Source organism: Protopterus annectens, chromosome 11.part0 (assembly GCF_019279795.1).
Source record: "Protopterus annectens isolate FY-2018-M chromosome 11.part0, PAN1.0, whole genome shotgun sequence".
Classification (NCBI taxonomy): Eukaryota; Metazoa; Chordata; order Ceratodontiformes; family Protopteridae; genus Protopterus; species Protopterus annectens.
This window is the reverse complement of record NC_056745.1, coordinates 932484597-932510273: the sequence shown is the minus strand read 5'-3', so window position 1 is coordinate 932510273 and position 25677 is coordinate 932484597. Positions and strand designations below refer to the sequence as shown.

At 35.6% G+C, this 25677-nt stretch overlaps 1 protein-coding gene across 6 annotated transcripts in view; it reads left to right on the top strand.

Moving 5' to 3' along the window:
- MAGI2 (membrane associated guanylate kinase, WW and PDZ domain containing 2) overlaps nt 1–25677 on the top strand; it is a 2888931-nt gene that overhangs the window by 2419946 nt on the left and 443308 nt on the right. The gene's annotated exons all lie outside the window — the stretch shown is intronic.

Genomic DNA, 25677 nt, shown 5'->3' with positions numbered 1-25677 from the left:
GTCACTAAGAACTGTGTGTCTTGTAGATCTCTGATATCAGACTGGCATATGATGGTTTATATCCACATTAAAAATCTTTTTAATTTTCCCCTAATTGCAGTATGTCATTTTAAAGTAGAGAGACTGCTTCATTCCCATGGGGAGACATAATAAGGGCAAAGCTTAATGTGAATATATATGACAAATGTAGCTGCAGGGGAATTTTAGGTCAGGCAAGGACAGCGCCTTTTTGATTTTTAAATGCCACACGGAAATAGCTTTAATAGCTGAATGAATCCTTCTTAGAGAATTATTTTGCTAAATAAATCATTCTCCTGAGTTTTAATCTAATAAAGTTTTTCACTAAGTACTTTACAGATATCTATACAGTAACCCTGTTTCTAAAGATAACTTATCTACTCGTTATTTTGTTAATAATGTTGCATTTTATGCCACAACAGAATTTTTCATGCACATTACATTCCCTGAGTTCTTCAACTTTTTGGATTTACTACTACCAGTTCTACAGTCTAACAAAAGATTTGTAGATTTTGTTCTATACTTTTAATTAGGGAGCATCTGATCTTGCATAGCCAAGCATTATTTTTTAAGTTATGGAGAGAAAAGCTTCCTGCAGTTGATTTAAAAGGTTTCAAATTCATACCAGTAAATTCCAGATTGTATATGTTTTACTTTTACATTTTTTATGTTCTAATTGTTTGATGACATTAGATTGCAATTAATGCAACATATTTATATTGTCTTTTATATATATATTTCTTATTATTGAAAGTAATATCTTAGTACTATTGTGCATTTTTATTTGATGTCTTTAAACAGCCATATGCTTTATAGGCATTTTGGTTATTTAATTAATAGGATGTGATGTCATGGTGTAGTGAGTATATACTGGCTATTTTGAATTAACTGCTTTTTGGCTTGAAGAAGCCCAGTCGGGTGAAAGCACTTGCCATGATCGTTTTTATAACCAATAAATAGAGTTATATTTTACTTGGAGATCGTTCTTAGTGAATACTGCCTTTTATTACCAACCATACGTACTTTGTTTATTTGGATTACTTTACTCTGCCGAACAGTGCTCCTGTGCTTTTGTCTTGTTCATAAAAAGAAAGGTTTGTTTTCTTCTTTGTTACCTGGCTATGACCCTGTCAGAATGAGTGCCTGTTTTTTTGTAGTGTGCACCAAACTCTGTTAAAAGGAAGACAAAGTAAATATTTAAAGTCTGTCTGTAGTGTAGATTCTCTGAATGATTTCATAATAAACTTGCAACATACTGGAATGTGGCAGTAACTCTCCATGTAAGATTGCAGTGAATCTTTTCTGTCATCTACTTTATAGCATTCATACTTTCAGAAGTTTAGCCTGTATCCATATTTGTTATATTTACTACCAAATTTAGAATTACATTAACATACAGACATAGGCTACAACCACACTGCCACTGTATTGTATATGGTTACACTGCATCTTCATAATCTGTTTCAGATCTTTACATTGCTAAAACTGAGTTTATAATAATGGCTGGTATTCTCCATAGGCTAAAATGCATTATTTAAAAAATAATAATTTAGCATTCAGTGCATCTAATTGATAGCAACTCTCTAAACATAGCCTTTTTTTCTTATAAAACATACTAAAATGCAAATATATTGCTAAAACAAGCATTTTTGTTTCAGACAGTTATAAATAATCTTAGCTTCTGTCTTAATTCATATCAATTTTCTCCTGATCTCTAAACTGTCCAAACTAACCATGTTTGATCTTATTGTTGGTCAAGCTGTGGGGTTTATCAAAGACATCTGGAAGAAATCATAACTTCACCCTAGAGTTTACTTACACATTAATCTGTTATGAATTGCAATGATCAAGATAGTTCTTTTCATTTTTTTTTGATAAGGTAAAGTTCTATATTTGCAGAGCTTGCTGTCTTACAGGACAGGGCACCAAATTTTTCATGTTTATGTAATGACCCTTCACTTGCTTGTAACCTTTCTCTGTTTATTAGTTCAGATGTGTTTCAACTGTTAAGAGTTACTCTATTTTTGCCATTTTGTGATACATCACAAATATTACCTGACCCATGCAAATTATCCCAAAAACTCCTTATGTGGCTTTTGTAAAACTTACGTACTGAATATAAAGTTCAAGTTCAAACATAATTAAGATAGTGTACTATTGCAATAGAAACACACGTAAAGCAAGACAATCTGGTTCCTACATGAAGTAAGATTTGTTTTAAGATTATTCAGCAGAGATTATAGCCATACCTGGAATGAGAATTACCAGAAATGAAAGAAGATTCAGGAAACAGCAAGGAACAAGAGACATCATCCTGGATGTGAGATGGATATTTTGAAAGACAAAACCATATCAAAAAGATGTCTACATATGTTTCATTGATTATAGGAAGGTCTATTACTGCATAAATTATAAAAAAGAATATGGGCCACAATGAGAAGTATCTCATTAACAGAAAACCTAAGAGTTCTTATGTACAATCTTTATATTGACCAAGAAGCAACAGTTTGAACAGGACAAGGAGCAATGGAATGGTTTAGGACTGGTAAAGACATCTTGAAGAAACTGTAACGTCACCCTAGTGACTTCATCACACATTATGTAGCAAAACGCTACATATTTTCCCATACCTTTTCAATTTATATGTAAAATAAATTATCATAGGCTCATGATTATACGAAGAAACTGGAGGTTAGAAAATTACAGGAGGAGTTGTCAACAATCTTCATTATACTGATGATACTACATTATTAGTTGAAAATGAAGACAATATAAAATATATTCTTATCAGAGTTAAACATCATAGTTTCAAACTTGCACCTTAGCATGAGGACTGGTAAAACCATTATATTTATACATGATGGAGAAGAAAAGAAATAGTAGACTACTTCTGCCTGCTTGGATCAATATTCAGTAATGAAATGACAAGCAGACAAGAAATCCAGCAACAATTCACTATGTTGATGGGAGGAAACACTCACCATCAGGGATGACTACATAACAGCAATGCCCTAATGGCAATTAAAACAGTACAGGGATCCAGGAGTGGGGAGAACAGTACACACCAGGGAGACTGCTTTTGTGCCAAAATAGCACTTAAAACAGTACAGTGATCAGGGCTGGGGGACACAAGATATCAAGGAGACTACTCATATAATGTGACAGCACTTCAAACAGTACAGAGTTTGGGGATAGGAGGAAATCTAACAGCACTTAAAACAGTGCAGGGATTGGGGATAGGAGGAACACTAGTCATGAGGGGATTAATCTTTCAAACACAATGAGGCCAGGTACCTGAAACAACCAAGAAACTAGTACAGCAAACACAGGCACCAAGTGGAGGTGACCAAACATGAAGCATGAACCACGAGCCAAAGTGGAAGCACCAGCAGTTTTTTCAGTACATTAACGCAAATCTCCCCACAGTGTTTTCGTCCACAGGACTTCTTCAGATGTAACAAAGAAAAACTGACTGTAGCATCCTTTATATCCCCCACCTTTACAAATCATGTTAATTGTTTAATGATTGATAATTAAATCGCATGGCAATTAATGCAAATACTCTGCTTTCTGTAACATTTTGAAAATTCTTTAAAAACATATCACTAAAAGTGCAGGTGAATGAATAAGCAAATTTATAAGCAGCAAAGCTTTCTAAAAACATGTAAATTAATTGAATTAAAATAAAATAGAATGAAGAGTACATAAATATAAATATAAACACACGTTATGCATAGCGTGGTGACCAATTTAAAAGCACAGTATGAATTAATAATATGTAAATAATACAAAAATATAAATAATAAATAATAAATCCTATCTCAAGTAAATATATGTAGATGTATATAAAATGTAAATGTATAAATATATGTATAAAATATATATAGCATAAATCGACCTGAAAATATATGTAAAAAATGTATATAAAAAATGTGATATATCACATAAACAGGGAAATGTTTCTAAGATGAAGTGGAACACTTTATAATTTGGCTGCCCTCATTTTCGTTAAGCCCCAGAGGCCTATTTGCTTCCAATAGTAACTGCCAAAATACTTCCTAACCTCTATTCTGGTCTCCCAGGGCCCCCCTAAAATCCTGATGTATCATCTCAATTACAAAAAAAAACATCTAGCCTTGGGACATACCAAAGTGTGTTTGTAAATAGCATTATTACCATCCTGTGTCCTAATGGCATTCAGATGTTCATAAATTCTTCTTTTCAGTTTTCATATAGTTTTTCTAGGATTAATCTTGTGACATAACTGCACTTAAAACAGTACAGGGATCAGGGTGGGGTGAACACTAGACATCAGAGAGACTAGTCTTGTGATATAAAGACACTTAAAACAGTACACAGATCAGGATGTAGGAATTCTAGACATCAAAGAGACTGCTCTCCTAACATAACAGCACTTAAAACAGTACAGGGATCAGGGTGGGGTGTACACTAGACACCAAAGAGATCTTTTGTGATGTAATGGCACTTAAAACAATACAGTGATCAGGGGTGGGGAAACAACTAAACACCACAGACACTACAGTGAGTCCATAATGGCACTTCCAGCAGTATGAGGATTAGGGGTAGGGAAGCCAGTAGACACTATGGTTTACTCTAAACTCATATACCATAATGGGAATTAAACCATTTCAGGGACTGGAAGGTGTGGGGGACCCACTAGATTCCAGGGACTCAGGGATATGATGTGGGACTTTGACCTTCCCTGATGGCTTGGAGACATAAAAGGAGGCACTGAGGATATTTAGTCAATATAGGGACAGGTAATGGGACTGTTTGTGTGTGAGTGTGTGTGTGTGTTTGTGTGTGTGTGTTTATGTGTGTGTGTGTATATGTGTGTGTGTGTGTGTGTGTGTGTGTGTGTGTGTGTGTGTGTGTGTGTGTGTGTGTGTGTGTGTGTGTGTAAGAATGTGTTTGGATGTGCATACATGATACAGCTGCAGTTAACTACTGACTTTGGGGGAAATTCATATATCTATGAATCACAAAATACCACATCAAGTTAATAGACCCATTTTACCTTGGCCCTTAATGTGACACAGTATGTCTTTCATGGATCCCAAGGTTTGACTTTCATACTTCAGACATATTGTGCAAAGAGAAATACTTGTCAAAGTCAAACATGAAAGTAAAAAAGAAGATCAGCAATGGAAAAATATTTATAGAATAACACTGTGAATCCAAAAGGAGGACCTCCGTGAATACAAAAGTAAACCAATAAAAACTATTCACAATGCTTGAGCAGCAAATACTAAATAGTACACATGTAACAGATATTGTCTTCTGAATATACTCACTGGAATCCAAGACTAAATCTTAAATCAAGTCCACTGTAATAGCCACAAAAAGACAGCAGCTGTTGTTACATTCCCATGCAAATGGAATATGTTTTAAACCCACCAATGATAAAAGGAATTCCACCAACGAATGATCCAAAGTCCATTGAAACAAAACTTTATTATTAGCACCACCAATAAAAAAGTAAAACTTGATAGCAGGTTTAGCAATTTCGTCCTTACAAAACATTCACACTTCTTCAGAATGTGTCATCTTTTAGATCTCATCCCTTTTTATACCCTATGGTTAATAAGACTTAATTAGATAATCATTTCATAGTTTATTATTTCTTATAGGTACATTAATCAACAATACATGTGAAAAAAAGAAAAATATATATATATATATATATATATATATATATATATATATATATATATATATATATATATATATATATACAAACAAAATAATATTTTGTAAAGCACTTCTTCAATGTTCATTAAAAATTCTTAAAAAACTTTAAAACAAACATTTTCCTCAAAAATATTTTTTATTTTTCAAATAAATGTGAATGAATTCCATAGTATTTATACATAACATCTTAAATAACTATGTACACTATTTACATTAGCCTGACACTATAACAGCTCTTAATGTATACAGTTACTTTATAAGTATGTCCAATCCATTATCAGAGTGTCTGATCAATTATTGTATAGTGTCAATCAACTGATAAGACTTTTCCCCAAGGGTTGTTGATAAATGGCTTTGGATAAATCCTTAGTTCTTTAATTTTAATTTCCAAAAATGATGTGGTCTTCAGTAGGGTGTAGAAGTCTTCCAAAGTTGGTCTTGTGTTTGTATTCCATCTTCTTGTTATACACTTCCTTGAAATTGCAAGTATAGTCCATACTGGATGCATGTTTAACCTATTCAAATGAGGACCTTCGTTCACATTTAATAATGCAAAAGCTTTAATTAAATAAAATGATTCATTAAATAAAGCTTGTGGAAAGTTATTAATACCATTCCAAAATGCCTTAACAAAGACAATGTAGTTCCAATCTGCATTGTGTAATTGTTCACATCTCCAACATATTCCTTTTATGGAAAAACTAAATTTACTGATTCTATCTGGGGTTAAAAATGCTCTGTGCAAGCATTTCCAATTAAAAACTTTCCAGTATTGTGTAAAGGATGTATATTTTATCAATAATAAGATATTTGGTTTAATATCTTCAATTAATTGTATTCAGTGTTCTTTTGTTATATATTTCCAATATGAGGTTTTGAGTATTGTTTTGTAGTTTATCAATATTTTATAAAATTTTGAAATACTGTTTCCCATGTCAAAGTCATTATATATGATTTCATATATGCATTTCATAAATTTTGGTATTTCTTTAAGTAAATAATTATTAACTAGTCTACTTAAATCTGTGAATATAACATAATACTCTGTAAAGTTAGTGAGTCCTGTTGTGGAATTTTGTATGTTGTTTTTATTACTTGCATATCTAAAACTTTCAGTTCTTTGATACAGTGGAGCCAACAAACAAATCATTTCTATTCCCAGGAATTAATAATTTCTTTATATATTTTATTTAGAAAGTACTTTGTGACTATAAATGGTGTTAAAAGATCAAACCAGATTTTTAAATCTATATTTGCATTAATAATTTTCCTAAATGAGTCAATGTAATAATTAATCATATGAGTTTTAGTGGGTTTAGTTATGTTATATTGTATACTAATACATAATATGTGTCATGGCAAATTGTTTTTATCTATTTGAATTTTTTTTTTGTAAATCAAATTCATTTATTGATATTACAGGTAGTAATTCTTTCCAATTTGCAGAGTAATTTGGACTTATCCATTCTGAGATTGTTTTAGATATTGATGCATTAATATATATAAGTTTAATCCTCCCTGTTTCCGTGGTCTGATATGATGTATTAAAGCTATTCTGTTTCTTTTGGGAAACCATAACAATTTTATTAGGCATGAATATATTTATTTAAGTATATTCCTTTCCGAAAACGATTGCATTGCCAAGGCTATATATATAGGATCTTGGGCAGTAAAACCATCTTTATTAAGTGTAGTCTGTCTTCAAATGTTAATATTATTTTGTTCCATTTTTCCACAGAGATTTTAATTGTATTGATGATATTATTATAGTTGTTTGAGACTAATTCATTATTATTCTTGCATAACTCAATTCCTAGATATTTTAAGGTAGATTCTTGTTCCCCCTATGATGTGATCCCCCTTAGTCTGCAGTTCTTTTTTTTTTTTTATTTAAAAATAAACATTTTGATTTTGATTTATTGGAATGGAGTCCTGAAGTTGTGTGAAATTTGTCAATTAATATATCTAATTCTTCTAATGTCTTTTTTGTAATAGATAATGTTAGTAATATGTCATCAGCTAATAGCATTACTTTAGAATTGTATTGTTCATAAACATCTATTCCTTTGATTTTTATATTGTTACGAATTTAATCTGCCAGTATTTCAAAAGCCAGAGCAAATAGAATCAGTCACATGGGTCATCCTTGTTTAGTGCCTTTTGTTATATGTTTAGATTCAGAGGTAAAAGGACCTAATTTGACATTAAAATATTTGTATATATATTCTTTAGGAGATGAACAAAGGATGCAGGAAATTCAAATAGGATTTGGATTCTGAATAAATAGTCCCAATTTAGGGAATCAAAGGCTTTTTCTATATCTTAGCAAATTATGAGTGTTTTTTTTTATTTTTTTAACATAATCTATAAAAGATATTATCTTTTTAATATTGTCATGTGTGTGCCTATGATATATAAATCCAGTTTGATCATTACTGAATAGTGGTATTATTATTCTGTTAGTTAATATTGTCAAAAATATCTTATAGTCATTATTTAATAATGAGATAGGTCTATACGAGCTACAGAGGTTTGGGGATTTGTTTTCCTTTAGGATTGGTGTGATTAAGGAATATCTCCAAGATGGTGGTAATAAAGCTTGTGACTGAATTTCTAATAGAGTTTAATGGATATGGGATACTAGCTTTGAAGGAAAAAGTATATATATTGCCATAATTATGCCATCTATACCTGGAGCTTTATTATTGTTACTCTCTTTTTTTGTAGCTGTAATTTCTTTGTAGGATATGGGTGCTTGCAGATCTAGTTTTAATGTTTCTGGTATTTTTTTATATTAGAACATTTTTATCTAGATTTAATTGATCAATATGTATATTTTCTTTTTGGAAATGTTCCATATAGTGATTTCTGTAGGCATCAAGAATGTCACCTATATCCGAGACATTTATCCCTTTCTTTTCATGGAAGATACTTTTAATGTTATTAGCTTTTGAGTGTATTTTGATTCTTGTGGATAAATTATTTAGATATTTGGGAGAAGTGGCCAAGGTATTCATTTTTAGTTTTTCTAAAGCTAAACTAGTTTTATCTTTTAGAATTTTGTTTTATTTATTGTTTAATACTTCTACTTTCTTTTTCATATCCAAATGATTTTGATGAACAGCTTGATTTGTAGATCTAATAATTCAGAATCACAGTCTTTGATTTTTTTTATACCAAGTTAGGTTTTTACTATATATGTAAGCTTATAATGAGTTCCATATCATTATTTTATTTATCTCTGTGGTGGAATTAATATCCAAGAAGAACTGTAATTCAGATAATAGCCAGGGTTTGAACTCTTTAATTTTAGTTATATATGCTGGAATTCTGGAGTTAAATATTAGTGGTTTGTACCCATTTTGAAGTTTTAGTATCAATGAATTGTGCTCTGAAAAGGGGCAGGGAGTGATTGAGAAATTAATGATTTTAGAGTGTAAGTCATGGGCAGCAAATATTTTATCTTTTACTAGTTTGAGTACCAAATCTTTGGTCTTGATGGGAAAACAACAAAGATGTATCTTCTTTAAATTTGGAAGTATCTACAAGATGACATAATTCTACCCACTTGCTTAAAGCTTTAGATAAGGCAGATGTACGCAGTGGTCTTTTATTTGTAGTTTCAGAAATCTCAAATATACAGGTAAAATCTCCTCCTAATATTAAGTTGCCTTTATAATTATTGGAAATGAAATCCAAGTGTTTTTTAACAGTTCCTGTTCCAGTGCCTGGGATCCAGTATAGATTGGCTAGGGTCCATGTTCTGTTATTATATTTAACTATTACTAATGCCATAAGGCCTTCTTTATCTTCATACTTATAATGATTTCTGGGTTAATTACATTTGTTTTCCATAAAATTGTTACCCCTTTTGTCTTTGTCGTATAAGTGGATTGTGCCAATATCATATATTCCTTAGGATTCCATTTGCAATTGTTTTTTGTTTTGAAATGAGTTTCGTGAAGGAAGACACTTTGTGCTTTGTTCAGTTTTAAATATTGCAGTAGATTTGATCTCTTGCTATGATTGTTTAAGCCACTGGTATTTAAAGATAATAAACTTAAATCCATCTTAGTTTATTTAGACTATGTATTTTTTGTTTTATTGTGAATATTAAACATTTTCCTCTGATAACTATAAAGTATATGTTTGAGCTTTTAAAGGAAATTATCGTTTTTATACTTTGAGTGTTTACCAATAAATAAATGTTTTGTTCAGGCATACTAAAATGTTTTTCTGAAATAACAAATTTAAATTAGTAAATGTTAACAAAACTAAGATCCACACTAGCCATGGAATGAAAATTATTCCTAATCTGATGGATAAATCTAAGTCCATCAGATTATCACTCATACATTGAAATCCAGAACATCTGAGCTGCATAAATTGAATTATCATATGCAGAATATTTGTAACAGGAATAAGCAATATTTATATTATTTTGAACAGCTATAGTACTACTGTAGATTGGGCAGAATTCTAATACAATATAAATGTCTATGTTTTGTATAAACAATTAATATTTACATGAAAGATAGATGACAATCAATTCAATCATAGTAAAGTAGGATGTATCATATATAAAACCTCAGTAAAAGATTATAGCACACAGTTATTTAACACATTCACCCTTACAGATGAAGTCTTTCAAAACTTATTACTTAATATAGATGGTAATAATATTTATACCTAATGTTTATAATACAATGTATCTTACTGGATATATCAGAAGTTATATTTCATTGTTTGCCAGCATTTAAGTTATCACTTTGTTGCTAACTTACTTAAAGCATCAAGTTTGTTTTATGTAAACATTGATGAAAGTTAGTGCAGTTTAATAATCAGTGCATCATTCTTCAATCCATTTCCTACATATAAGGATTTTCATATCTGTCATTTCTTATTATAAAACTGAGTGAAATTATAAGTTAAAAACAACACATTCAGTTACTGTGATTAATGATTACATGTTCCCTTTCCATATTCATAAATTGCCATTTTATGGCATATACTGAATGTTTTAGATTTAAATGGCAGCATTCTATTTTGTATAATCAGCAAAGGTTAAAGTGAGTGATTATTGTCAATTTAATACTATTTGTTCAGAATGTGATTGTTACATTCTGTGACATTCCTAGTTTAGGGTTCTATTGTTTCTCTTGAACAACTTTGTCAGTTTGATGTCATATATAAAACATTAGTTACCTTGGTAACAGCTTAAGTATTATGTATGGTCAAGATGGGTTACAAAACCACAGTTCAAGTTGAAGCAATTATATGACTTGTTATGCACATTTACTTATATGAGAAAATCATCATGCTTCCCATTGATGTTCAGTATAGTGTATGTCATTTATGACAAGTTAAAACAGTAATGTGATTATACGCAAGCCCGTGTTATTATTCTGAGTGCCTATTGTCAGTTTAATACTATTTGTTCAGAATATGAGTGTTACATTTTGTGACATTTCAAGTTCAGGCTTTTGTTGTATCTCTTGAACAACTTTGTCATTTCGATCTCATGTATAAAACATTAGTTAACTTTGTAACCACTTAACTATTATATATGGTCAAGATGGGTTACAAAAACTAAAATTTAAGTTAAAGCAATTACATGGCTTGTTATACATATTTACTTATATAAGAAAATCATCATGCTTCCCCTTGATGTTCAGTGTAATGTATGTCATTTATGATAAGTAAAGACAGTAGTGTTATTATACACAAACCCATGTTATTAAATCCTGTCTTTAATATCTAAATTCAGCAGACTGCTTCATCTTATATTAAGATTATATATTGTATGTCTAGATTTACTAAAATCATGCATTACATAACTATTGTGTGTATGTTTTTTTTTTTTTTTTTGGCTGTTGCTTAGTTATTTGAGAGACTACAAGCTGTAATGCTTATTCTTATTATTAGCTCCTTCCAAGCATGTTTATACAGTTCGTAAACTTTAAATTATGAGACCCTTCCAGATTCTTATTTGGTGTAAGTATATTTCCATCCTTACACGCACACGTCAGTACTTCAAGCACGAGCAACAATGCCAATCTAGTTTTGCCAGAATACCATTCACTAGTTCATGTGGTGTGTTTCCAGGCTTTTCCTAAAATATCCAAACCAATATTTGTCCTGTTCCATTTTACCAGCCTGTTCCATGCAGTGGCCACTCTGCCAGTGAACCACTCAACACACATTCCATTCCCACAGATATTTCCACAGAGGAAATCTGATGACTCTAGCACTTCCTGACAACCCCAAATACCCCTAGAATCAGCTATCCCCATATGCCCAACATGTCCGAGCAAGCTCACCTCCCAGACCACTGCAAAAGGTACTGCACAAGACCAAGTGCTCTTAATCTTTCACAATAACTCAGACTTCTACTCTTATGTAAGTCCTTAATGTGTTGTGACCAAAATACATTTTAAATATAGAATTGTGCTTATTTTTTCTTTGTTTTGTTTTGTTTTGTTTTTTTTATTATTATTTATTTTTTTATCAAGAATCAACTTAATGAGCTAAATGAAGTCTTAGGAGACCATCAGTATTTGTACATGTGGTTTAAAACAGCCCTTTTGTTTTATATATATATATATATATATATATATATATATATATATATATTTTTTTTTTTTTTTAAATCAAAAACTTCATTGCCAAGAATCATCTCAGAGGCTCCTCAGAGCCATTAAGCATTATCGTCACTCTGTCTGCATTACCATTGCAACCTAGGAGCATCTGTTTCTGTGTCTGTGTACTGCATACCAGAGCAAACAATGCACCTGAAGCAAAGCTTCACTTCACTGCAACTTCAAGCCTAAATTCCTTCCCTTTCAGCGAGGCAGCAGCCAGGAAAAGAACGGAGAGCAAACAGATAAAAAAAAAAAACTCCCAACAAGCCACCACAACAAGAGATAACACATTCTTCCAGCCTTCCCACTTCTCACTCAGCAGATGTATAAACAAACTATTCTCTGCCAAAATATCCCAACTCACAGTTTTATCCACTCCCTTCCCCTCGATCCAGGCTAAAACAAGAAATGTTTCTTCCTAATACACAATCATCAGCAAACCTTGATCACAAGCCACAACCCACAACTTCCCAGAGACAAATACGGCAACATACAACTGCTGCCAGACACAGCTGCATCCACACACACCATGTCAGGCTTAATCAAACAGCACTCGAAGCTATGATACCTGCCATAATTGATATTAACTATATTTAGACAGAATAATAATGACATTTGTACTAACTGCCAGACACTGCTTCATCCACACACACCATATCAGGATTGATCAAATAACACTCGTAGCTGTGATACCTGCCAAAATTGATATTAACTATATTTACTCAGAATAATGATGACATTTGTACTAAGAGCTTGCTACTATTATTTAACCAGGATGTACATGACTTTTCTAAATCATACTTTAACTGAAGAAGGCACTAGTCTGCATGACAGCATTTTTTTCAGAACACTCTACTGTTACTGCTATTATATATGATGTTAATTAGTTAGATTTGAGTCTGAACTCTGATGAATGGTACCGTGTTGAATTAATTAATTACTTAAATTAGTATAAGTAAAATCAGTGAAAAATGTACAAGATAGGTATTCATTGAGTTCAAGTAGGGGAATAAAAACTTCTATGTTAGTATTATATTTTGCTTTGTTTGGCTTATATATAATGTAAATAGTAACCCATCTTGACCTACCTTTGTTTGTGAAGAATTATTGGACTCTTTGAACATTCTGAATCAATCATTCCTGTTTCTCAGTTGTTTAAGAAACCCTCCTTTTTTTAAATAAAAACAGATGACGAGAGATGTACCATATCAATTAATACTTTGAGAGATGTAGTTGTAAGAGTTATTTTTTGGCACAGTTATCTTGGAATCAATTTTTTGTTTCTTCTTACTAGCATCAGTCCAAGAATTTGTTTCTTTTATTCTTTTAAGAGTATGGGCTATCCATTCTATTTCTTCTGGGATAGACACTATGTTGTTGTTTTTGATGAATATAGTAGCTTCTTCTAAGACATTAAAGGTTCTTATCTCATTTTTATCTTGGCTGGAAAGGCCATCTGTGTTTTAATGTTGTTTTGTTTCAACAGTTTTATTATTGGCCAGACTTTTTTCCTTTGTTCTAGCATTCTGGAAGAATAATCATTGTCAAGCCTTATCAGGCTTTGATTGTATTTTAAGGGTGATTTTCTCCAAGCAGATTTTAATATTAGTTCCTTGTCCAGAAATGAAAGAATTTTTAAAACTATGACTCTAGGTGAAGTATTTGTTGAGTTCGAAGCAGGTTTCCTCAGTGCTGTATGCATCCTTTCAATTTCAAATGAAAATCCCTCTTTCAAGTCTTAAAATTCAGGAATCCAGGTTGTTAAAAATGAAATAATGTCTTCTCCTTCAGTGTTTTCAGGCAGACCAAAGATCCTTATGATGTTTCTCCTTTCCCTGTTTGCTAAGTCATCTATTTTGTTAAGCAGCCATGTATTCTGTTTAAGCAGAAATTCTTTTTGGAATTCTTCCTCTTTGAGTCTCCCTTCAATGACATTTAGAGACGTCTCTATATTTATTTTTGTATGGTGTTGCTGTAATAGTTCCTTAAGAGTATCAGTCTGTGTTAGAGAATTTAATTTGAGGTTTTCTAAGTTATTTTTAAAGCCATCCATCTTCAAAGATAGTTCCTGTAAGGTAGATGTCATCAATTACAGTTCTTTTTTCAAAGCAGCATCTGGATGAGAATTCCTTAAGTTGTTCACAATCAGTGACTCAATATATCTTACTTGACAGGAAAATTTTTGTATATCTCCACCAAAATTAATATTTATGTAGTTTAGTAGTTTATCTATAGATTTCTGACATTTTAGACTTGAAAATAATAACATTTTCCTATATTATTATAGTAGTTTATGGAGCTCTCAAAATTCACTGCTCTCAGTTGGCCATCTAGGCTCCACCCCCTTAAAAAAGAAGTTATGTACTCACCATAAAGTTCCATTTTTGTAGTCCATCTCACCCTCCATTCTTACATATGGGTTCGGAGCCAATTACAAAGTTTGAAGTCTCTAAGTTGGCTTGTGGCAAGGTAGGTATCCCATAGTGCACTAGTAAGAATCCCCAGATCTTGTTTGCTGCTATCTATAAAAGTAATAGAAGGTATTTCCACAAGGAAAAACAAAGATGAAAGTTCTCCAACCCTAGGGACGATAGACACTATCTTGTCTCCAGATCCTCTAAGGATACATAGATGGGGGTAGGTGGGTGGGTTCGTAAGAATGAAGGGCGAGATGGACTACAAACATGGAACGTTCTGGTGAATACATAACTTCTTTATGTTCTGTAGTCCTATCTCACCTTCATTCTTACATATGGGACAGCGTCCCTAGCAACTTTTTCTTAGGTGGCTCATGGGAATATACTCCTAAGAACCATGGAACAAAGGAGGCTCTGCCCCTGGAGGCCAAGTCCAATTTGTAATGAGTAATAAAGGTATGAGGGTTATCGCAAGTTGCTGCTGCACATATACTGTCCATTGGAATTCTGGCTTGAAAAGCAGCAGATGTGGATATAGATCTGGTAGAATGAGCTTTAACTTTAAATGGGAGTTCTTTGCCATTAGAAGAGTAAATAAAAGATGTACAATTTGAAATCCAGTTTGATAATGTTATCTTGGAGACTGGCATACCTTTTCTCGTCTCCGAAAAAGATATAAACAATTGGTTTAATCTCCTAAACTCTGCGGTTCTATGTAGATATAACCTTAACTGTCTGTGATTCCACTTTGTTTGAATGATTAAGAAAAAAGACTGGCAATTCAATAGTTTGATTCAAATTAGATTGAGAACAAACTTTGGGCATGAAGGACGCATTTGTGCCAAGGGAAACCCTGTCTCTATGAAAAATCAAGTAAGGAGTTTTGACTGAGAGTACTTGCAGTTCTGACACTCTTCTGGTGGAGGTAATGGCTACCAGAAAAATGGTCTTCCATGAAAGGAACTTTAAACCACAAGTATGTGAAGGTTCAAAAGGCGGTGAGGTAAGTTTTGAAATAACAAAATTTAGATCCTAATGAGATATAGGTTCTTGAAAATGAGGTCTTAGCAGGGTAGTGCCTTTCAAAAATGATCGACACAACCTATGAGCCATAAGAGTAGGTTCATGTTGATGCAAATACAAATTTGAGATAGCTGCTAATTGAACTTTGATTGTAGCAGCAGCTGATCCCTGATATAAAAGTTCAGTTAGAAATTCTAACACTAAGGGAATGGAGGCTGTGTATGGATCTGTGTTTTTAGCTCATGACCATAGAGAAAATCTTTTCCATTTGCTAGCGTACAATTTTCTCGTAGAAGGTTTTGCAAAGATGTCAAGATATGAGTAACTGCAGGGGAGAAATCATGAAGCCTGACTAGGGATGGAAGTGGAGCAGCCATGCTGTCAAGTTGAGGGTGTGGAGGCAGGGATAGAACATGCCTGACATGTGTGTCAGAAGGTCTGGAACTGGGTCCAGAGTCCATGGATCGTCCAGGTGAGGCCTGAGATAGGGGAACCAAATTTGATGAGGCCAGTAAGGAGTGATGAGAATCATTCTGCTTCCCAAAGTCTTTGCTTTCTGGATCACGTTCGATATTAGCAAAAAAGAAGGAAAAGCATAAAGAAGTCCTGAGGGCCAATTGTGGACAAGTGCATCTCTCGGTGTCTCCCTGGGAGGGGGGGATAAGGGTGAAGTAGCTGCTGCATTTGGAATTCATTGGGGGTGGCGAACAGATTGCAGCAAGGCTGCCCCATTTGCGGAAATTCTGTTCTGTGATTTTCTGATTCAGAGACCACTCGTAAGGCATCAAGATTGCCCTGCTGAGCTTGTCGGCTATCACATAGGTTCTCCCTGTGATGTGTGTTGCAACTAGAGAGCGTTGGGAAGATATCGCCCACTGCCAAATACGAAGAGCCTGTTGACATAGGGTGTAGGATCTGGTTCCCCCTTGTTTGTTTATATACCATACCACTGACATATTGTCTGATTGGATTGCTATTGTCCCTATAGGAAGGAAGTCGTGAAGTGCTTGCAACACTAGTAGCACTTCTCTCATCTCTAGAACACTGATATGCAAGTGAGCCTTGTGTTCTTACCATGTGCCATGGACTGTCCTTCCTAGATAATGCCCCCCCACCCTATCTGGGAGGCATCCATGGTCACAGTAGCAACGGGTTGGTAAGGAATGAATGGTCTCCCTCTCTTTGGTTGATTGGACTGGATCCACCAATGAAGGTCCTTTTTGGAAGATTCTATTATTAAAATGGAATGAGACAGAGGCAGTTGCTGGAGAGACCACTGGGAAAAGAGTAGCCATTGTAGAATTCTCATATGTAGTCTAGCTAGCGGAACTAGAGTTATTGTAGAGGCCAAGGTTCCTAGAAGTTTGAGCACTGTCTTTGCTTTGACTTTGTATTGAGGAAGCAGACTGTATATTTGTTGTCTTAGATTTTGTATTCTGTCTGAAGGAAGGTGAGCCATCATTGCGACTGTGTCTATTTCTGCGCCTATAAAAGTCACATATTGAGAGGGCAACAAGGCAGACTTTTCCCAATTTATAGTAATGCCTAGCTCAGTGCAGACTCAGATGGTTGAATCCCTGGCTTGTAAAAGTAGGTGCCTGGTGGTGGCAGTGAGGAGCCAGTCATCCAGGTACAGAAACACTTGGAATCCAAGACATCTCAAGTGAGCTGTTACTACCGCCATGCATTTGGTGAACACTCTGGGGGCTGTGGTAAGACCAAAGGGCAGAGCATGAAATTGGTAATGACTGGTTCCCAGCTAGAAGCGTAAAAGACTCCATGATGCTCTGTCCATTTTTATGTGGTAGTGCGCATCTTGGAGGTCTATGGAGCACATCCAATTTTCTTTCCCTAACAGAGGGAGTATAGACTGCAGTGTTACCATTTGGAACTTGGACTTTTTTACTGATTCATTTAACTTGCTGAGATCCAAATTGGGACTCCAGTACCCTGTTCGTTTTGGCACTAAAAAGAATCTGGAGTAAGTTCCAAATCCTATCTGGTCTGCAGGGACAGTTTGGATGACTCTCTTTTTAAGCAACTTTTTGACTTCTATAGTTGCTTGATCCCTGTGATTGGGTGGAACATCTGGGATTTTCTTGGTTAGATGAGGTGGAAAAGAGAAGGGTATGGAGTATCCTCTGGAAATTATTCTTTGTACCCACTTGTCTTGTGTGATGTCGTGCCAGGCTTCTGGGTACAAAGATAAGTGACCACCAGCTGGCACCAGAGAAATGCAGTTGGGCCCCACTTCAGGAGCACTGATAGGGATGTCCACGAAAGGAATCGCAGCCACTCTGGTTTTACAGACCCCCCCCCCTGCCTGTAGGGTGATGTTTACCATAACTTCCTCTTCCTCTGCCTCTGGAGAAGGAATCACCTTGTGCATCCGGGAAAAATCTCTGAGATTTCTTGAACCACATTTTTTCACCTCTCTGACCCTTAGGGTATGGTCTAGAAGGGACAGAAAAATGTACTACCAAGGCAGAGAGAGTTTTTCCTTCCTGCTCGCATCTGGTGAGTGTGTCTTTTACCTTTGGTCCAAACAGAGAGGAACCATCAAAGGGAGCATTGGTAAATGTAGATTTGAAGGGCTCAGGAAAGTTACATAAGCGCATCCAGGAGTGTCTCCTAAGGGAAACTCCTGATCCCACTGCCCTGCTTGCTCCATCTGCTGCGTAAGATATCAGCCTCATGGAGGAGTTAACAATGGAGTTTAAGGTAGACAACTGAGCAGTAACCTTCTCAGAGACTCTTTCAGTTAATGTACCTTGGAGAGTATCTCCTAGCTCCTTTAGGAGATCTCTTTGAAGCCTAGTAAAATGTGTGAGGTAATTCAGTGATCTGAGTGTAAAAGCCGCTGAAGAAAAGATATGCTTCCTATATCTGTCCATCGTTCCAGACTCCATGTCTGGTGGATGGACAGATTAGGAAGTCTCCACTAGTTCCTTCTTTGTGGCTCCTGCCACCACCATGGCATCTATAGGCACACCTTTGGTCAAAAACTCTTTCTCTTTGGGAGCTGAAAGAAATTTGTTGGGCCTTCTGGGGACTGGTTCCATGACATCAGGAGTTTCCCACACCTTTCGACTGACTATATCTAACAGCTCATCGAAAGGTGGAGACACCCAAGAGGCTGAAGGTTGAGACCTAAAAGCCTTCAGGTACACTGACTCCTCATCATAAGGGGTGACAGTGGGCCAGCCGCCTCTCTGTTTCAGGATCTCTAGGATATCTACGAAGGAGACGTCAGTAGAGGATGACCTAGGGGACCCTTCTGACTCCTTGAGGTTAGTGTCAGAGGTGATGGACTCATCAGGGGAGCCTACATGCTTCCTCTTGCAAGTTCTCTTCCAAGGAGGCTCCTCAGAAGGGTTTTCTGGGGAGGTCTCGAAAGACTGGGGACCACTCACTGGGGGCTCCTGAGGCTGTGGGTCTCTGCTGTCAAGAGAGAGAGATAGGGCTGAGACAGAGGTCAGAGCTTGAGGGGAAAGAGCATCGGTACCCTTGTGTGGAGCTGAAGACCTTGACAGCATGCTCCTCATCATCTCGAAGGCAGATCTCTCCAGCTCCGAGGACACCACTGGTTATGAGGAAGTGGAAGTAGCCCTTGGCTCTAGACCAGTCGGCTCTGAGATAGATGTTGGCTGAGCCAACACACCGAGAGGTAGGCTTGGATCTGAAGAAGTTCGGGTCCGAGCGTCCTTGTCGGGGCCAACTGGTGAGCTTCAACTCCTAGACACCAAGGTGTCAGAGCAGAACTTGGCTCTGAGACAGACAGTAAGGGTGCTGGAACTGACAGTTCCACAACAAACAGCACTGATAGCTCTGGCTCTGAAAGACTGGCGTGGCTCAGAGGAGGAACAGAAGCAGATAATATGGCCTTAGATGGCTCCAGAACTGATTGGGTCAGAGCTGGCAACAAATTTGCTTTCTCGACATCCTCCTCAGAAAGACTCTTGGAGGATCTGGAAGACAAGGTAGGTGATAGAGATCTCTGTAAAATCGGAGATCTGAGTGTTGGGGACACCGGTAATAAATCTCTAGACCAGCTCTGAGGTATTGGTTCAGTAATTGGCTCTGAAAAAGTTGGGGCTGAAACTGGAGTGTCAATGTTGATAACCTCGACTGGCTCTGAAGGCAGAGGATCTGAAGAGGTAGAAGGTTTGTCCATTTTAGCAATCTTTTGTGGCGGTCCAGATAAAACAGTCAGTGTGGGACACTGTCTTTTGACTGACTTGACCTTTTCTTTTTTAGAAGAGGGAGACCTGTAATGAGACACTGAAGAGCTGGCTAAATCCTCCTCAAAGGAAGGTTTAAGGAGACCTTTCAAGATCAATTTGTTCTTCCTTTCCTAGAGAACCCGAGAACTAAAAGAGTGACAAAAGTTACATGTCTCCTGAAGATGTATGGCTCCCAGGCAATGAGCACAGATACTATGTGTGTCAGTCAGGGACATTTTTTGAGAACATTTAATGGCACTTTTTAAAACCTGAAGGTTTATGATCTTTAGATTCTTTAGACATCTTGTCACAAATACAATCACAAAAGATAAATGTAGAGGATGATAGGAAGAGAGGACAAGGTCCTCTGACTTAAACAGGCCTAGTCTTGCTCAAGAAAAACTCTACACACAAGGAAAACAACAGAGGACTAGGTCTTCTAACTTAAAAGGGCCTAGCCCTGCTGAGGAAACAACACACAAGGAAAGGCAATAGAGGACCAGGTCCTCTAACTTAAATGGGCCTAGCCCTGAAACAGAGGAAGGCGAGAACAAATAAACAAGCAACAGATAAAGCTAGAATATGTCCTAACTAAAAAAACAGACCTATGCCTAAGAAAAAATGTATTAATAACTAGCACAAAGAAAGAAGGGATACCAGTGAGAAGACAAGACCTGTGGAAGCGACGGCCAACAATTTGCAATAAAGTTAGAAAAACACACTAACTACTACTACTAAGTAACAACTGTAAGTTATTAATTATAAAATAAATATAAAAGTCAAAAAGAACCACAATAACAATTCTGAATAAGCAAAATATCCAACTTAGCCACAGCCCAGAAAGAGAGCACTTCTGAATTCATAGATGCGGCAAACGAGATCTGGGGATTCTTACTAGTGTACTATGGGATACTACCTTGCTACGAGCCAACTTAGAGACTTCAAGCTTTGTAATCGGCCAAGTCGGAGCCGATCCCATATGTAAGAATGAAGGCAAGATAGGACTACAGAACATCAAATGTTTTGCCTAGGTTGGTGCTAGCTCACGTGGATGTAAATGATCCTACAGCACATATCAGCTGAATGTATTCACTTTTTGCAAATTGATCTGGAAAAAAACCCACAGTGGATTGCTTAGAAATATGGCACAGGAAATTAATTGAAAAGAAGTGTGAGGACTCTCAGCAGGATTTACAAAATATCATTGAAACTACTGGAGGTCTCAGGAGAATAGCAGGGTAAGACCATGGTGTGGTTGTCACAGCAGGACAAACTAGTTAGAAAGTTGTATAAAAGAAGCAGGACAGAATAACCAGATGCCGCTGGTGTCAGTTATAGAATTAACTTGTAGAGGCAGGAAAAGTTAATGCCATTGTCAAGAATTAAGGAAGCTGAGATAGAAACCTTACTTTGGGAAAAGTGTAAGGATTCTGTGGGAAGGGACTGCAAACAAGTATGAGAACTGTGTGTATTTATTATGCTGACTGCCTGAGGACAAAGAAGATGTTTATTGTGGAGAACAGGAGAAACACAATATGTATAATACAATTATTTAGTATTATTAAGAGGCTGGTCAACTTGGGATGAGGTTGCTTAGCCCAATGAAAGAAGATTCTTGATTGCCAATGAACTGAAACTGACCATTGAAGATTAAACAAGAAATACAGGGTTCACCACTTCACAAGGAACACATGGTGTAGGCTGTATATATATAAAAAATGCCAAACAGGTAGCTCTGAATGGGTAAATCTTGAGCCTGGTGTAAAAATTAATCTGACAAGGAGAAAACACCTCTCTCAAAGAGAAAAGAGAATCTGCATGATTTACTCCAAAATGTGATCATGCGGGTGTTACTTTGGAAGTTGAATCCAAATGAATTATTACCATGTAGGGGAAGCCTGACAAACTGCTTAATGTTTTTTTCTCTGATCTTGGTGGTATGTGTGTGTGTGTGTGTGTGTGTGTGTGTGTGTGTGTGTGTGTGTGTGTGTGTGTGTGTGTGTGTGTGTGTGTGTGTGTGTGTTTAATCTGCATATTTCTGTGTGTCTTTCTGGGAATGTCTGTCGGCATCTGTAGTATTCTATACACTATATGCAAAAGTCAAGAGTTTAGCTGGAAGACACCAAATAACAGGCTGAGGTATAAATAAACAGAAGCAGTGGGCTACTCCCTCATTGCACCAGTTTGTACATATTAAGTACTGGGCTGAAAATGAAATAGTTTTACTCTTATTATTTAGTTTTCCTCCAATGTCTACGCCATGGTGCTGGAGGAACTGTAGTGATATAAAATGACTAAGGACATTGTGAAACGCAAAAAACATGGACACTGGGATTTCTGTTATTGCTCCATTTCTTAACATAAGTACAAGTATGACATTTGAAATATTTTTGCTTTTATGACTGAATTTTTCTACAGTTTGCAAGCAATGCTGCTTTAGGAACTGCAGTGCTATAAAATGGCTGAAGATGTTGTGGACTGATTTTCTCCCTGTAGTTATACACCAGGAAACAGTAAATTTAATGGAGTGAGTTATGCAATTTTAAGAGTTAGAAATGTGTGCGTATGTTTATAGCAACCTTAGTCTAAGGGTGATATTCATAGTCATGGGGAGAATTCACTACGGCTATCTACACTGTCTGTGAATGAGCGCAGCATACTATGATTCACAGAAGCCACTTAGTTTATCACAACCTGGCTGTAGGCATAAGCAAATTAATTCATAATTTATTTATTTAATTATTTACTCACATTTAATTATGGGGAAAGTCTGGCTGAGTTGGTACCCATTTTCAGCAGAAGCCTGTAGAGAAAAGCTCCAAAGAATTGCGAAAAACATTATAACAAGGAATAATTTTATAATCTTCAAACATGTAAAAACAGGTACCGTTTAAATAATTATACCTAATTAGGCATAATGTGAAAACATTTATTAAGAATAGATATGACTTGTATCACAATTATTTACTGTTTAGATACATTTTCACCAGTTTATAGAGAAATTAAAAGTAAGTTATTATAATACAAACACGAACTGCAATATGATGTGAGAGAAAAAACATGGTTATGGCGTATTTAAAAAGAGAGGTGGGGAGAGAAATCGATTGAAGTAAGGAAGTGAGTGAAGAAGGAAGAGTAAGGAAGTGCAAGATATGAATAGGTACTTGTTCATATTTAGGGATATAGTTTAACCTGGAGTTGTTCAAGAATAGAGCCAGATTTGTGCTGAACTCTGCACATGTATATATGTTGTATAGATTCTGGCTAGGAAGTCTTTCAGAATGGTTTGAAAAGATGGGAGGGAAGGTATTGAGCTGATGGATACAAGTAAGGAATTCCAGGTCTTGTCAACATAGAATGAGAATAGACCATTCCCAGTAAATCTGATGGATTTGTGGACAGAGAGGAGTTTTTGGTTACTGGATTGTAATGACCAGTTGGGAACATAGCTGTGTAGAATGATACTGAGTGCTTGACAAGCAAATGGATGCTGGATAATTTTATAGGTGGTAAAAATCTGTGTGTATGTCAGAAGAGGTAGTTCTAACCAATTTAATTGTTTTAGTGCTATACAGTGGTGGGTTCTGAAAAGGATATTTGCTGCACCTTTAGCCAGTTTATTATAGCATTGTTTAAGTTTTGATTTTTGTGATGACTGGAGGTTAGTAAGGATGGGAGCACCATAAAGTAGTGAAGGGGGGAGGTAAGTAGTGGCAAGTGTAGTTCTAGTTGCTATGGTGAGAAAATGAGATGTAAATGAGAAATGATGTAATGCAGTGTATGCTAATGAAGCATTCTCGTGCCTATCTGTAATTCATAATAAATGTTCCTCGACATTCTTTGTAAAGAGGGGAGTCATGTCTATTATCTCTACAATGCAATCCATTAACTTGCTGTTAACTTATCCCTTTCTGTTACTGACTCTGTAAAAATGCTTTAACTTGTCCTTTCTCTGCCTTGATCCCTTGTTCTGTATCATTACTGCACATAAAATTCTAGTCATGCAAAAAAACATTTGGCATAATCATCAGTCAAACAATGCAACAATGAAAGCACGCCTGCCATTCTCAGAAAAAAAAATTATGTGACACAAACTCCATAATTATATGGACATGCAGAGTCTAGCCAAATACACTTGTGGTGTGGCAATGTTTGAACAAATACAGTTGTGCTGAAATAATCTTTGCACAATCATAAATACAGTCACAATAGTAACAAAAGCAGTTTGTGAACGCATCCGTCTCTTCATTAGCCCCTGCCACATTCTTGTAATCATAACACTGTCAATTCTCATTTATCAGTGACACTCATGAATCTCCCAGTAAGGATGCATGTTGAACCATCAAAATATCATGCACTTCAGTACTTCAGATTTAAATCACTGCATTTCTACCATGTATGCACAATCACTAAAAGACACCAAAGTAAATGATTTTATCACCAATCACTAATCATCTCCACTGCTGCTCTAATGATTTCCCGTTTACAAGTGACAGCTTACAGTATTCACCAAAGCCATTGCAATATGCCAGTCATATGTATACAACAAACAAACATTTATTGAAGTGAACTCAATAATCTTAGCTTTGAACTGTTTTATAATAATTTCCAATATTACTATTATCTTTTCTTACTTTAAAAAGTCTGCTGTTTCTTAAGAAATTTGCTGCCTAACTCAAGTGATCCCAAGGTGATATGATGCTGTTAAACTTACTTGCATTATTTCAGGGTCTTTTACATGGTTTGTATGTAAATAAGCCCCTTCTACGTTTATTCCTGTGAATCACAGTAACATGTGAACAGCATCTTATGGGTGTAATTGGTCCCAATTAATGATTATCTTCCGGTACTTTATGCTTTTGGTGTAAATAGGCATGTTAATCAAAATGCCTGCAAATTTCTGTTGTCAGCATGAATAACCACCACTGACCATATTTGCATATGGAGGTAGCACCATTCCTCTCTGATTACCACTACAAAAGTCTGTAACCATAGACTGTGAATGCTACTCTAAATTATTAGTGCTACAAGAAGCCTCATACGTTTGCATGATCTGTGAAGCTCTGTGTATTTGAAAGTAGTGTAGTTGTGTTTATTTTCACAAGTATTTGTAACTTCTAGCTTGCTTTCATTTGTAATGTTAATTACTATGTAATTTGAAGCTGGATCTCACTGGGTTAAGTGTGTTTTGAATGCAAAATCTTCAAACTTTGATCATCCCTGGAACTCCATTTAAAATGCGCAACACCAACCTTCAGTGTGCAGGGAAATTATTGAAACTGTTGAATAGTTACTATTTTACTGTAATAATACCATTAAAAATAACAAATCATAAGACTAACATTCAGAACCCAGCCACTGGGGATGCACAAGCCAGTGCATTTCTTTGTGCCGGTCCCAAGCCCAGATAAATGGGGAGGGTTGCATCAGGAAGGGACGAGATCATTCAGGAGTCCCCATGGACTATGATGTTTGCAGATGACATTGTGATCTGTAGTGAGAGTAGGGAACAGGTGGAGACGACCCTGGAGAGATGGAGATATGGTCTAGAGAGAAGAGGAATGAAGGACTAAGTCAGAATATATGTGTGTGAATGAGAGGGAGGATAGAGAAATGTTGAGGATGCAAGGAGTAGAGGTGGCA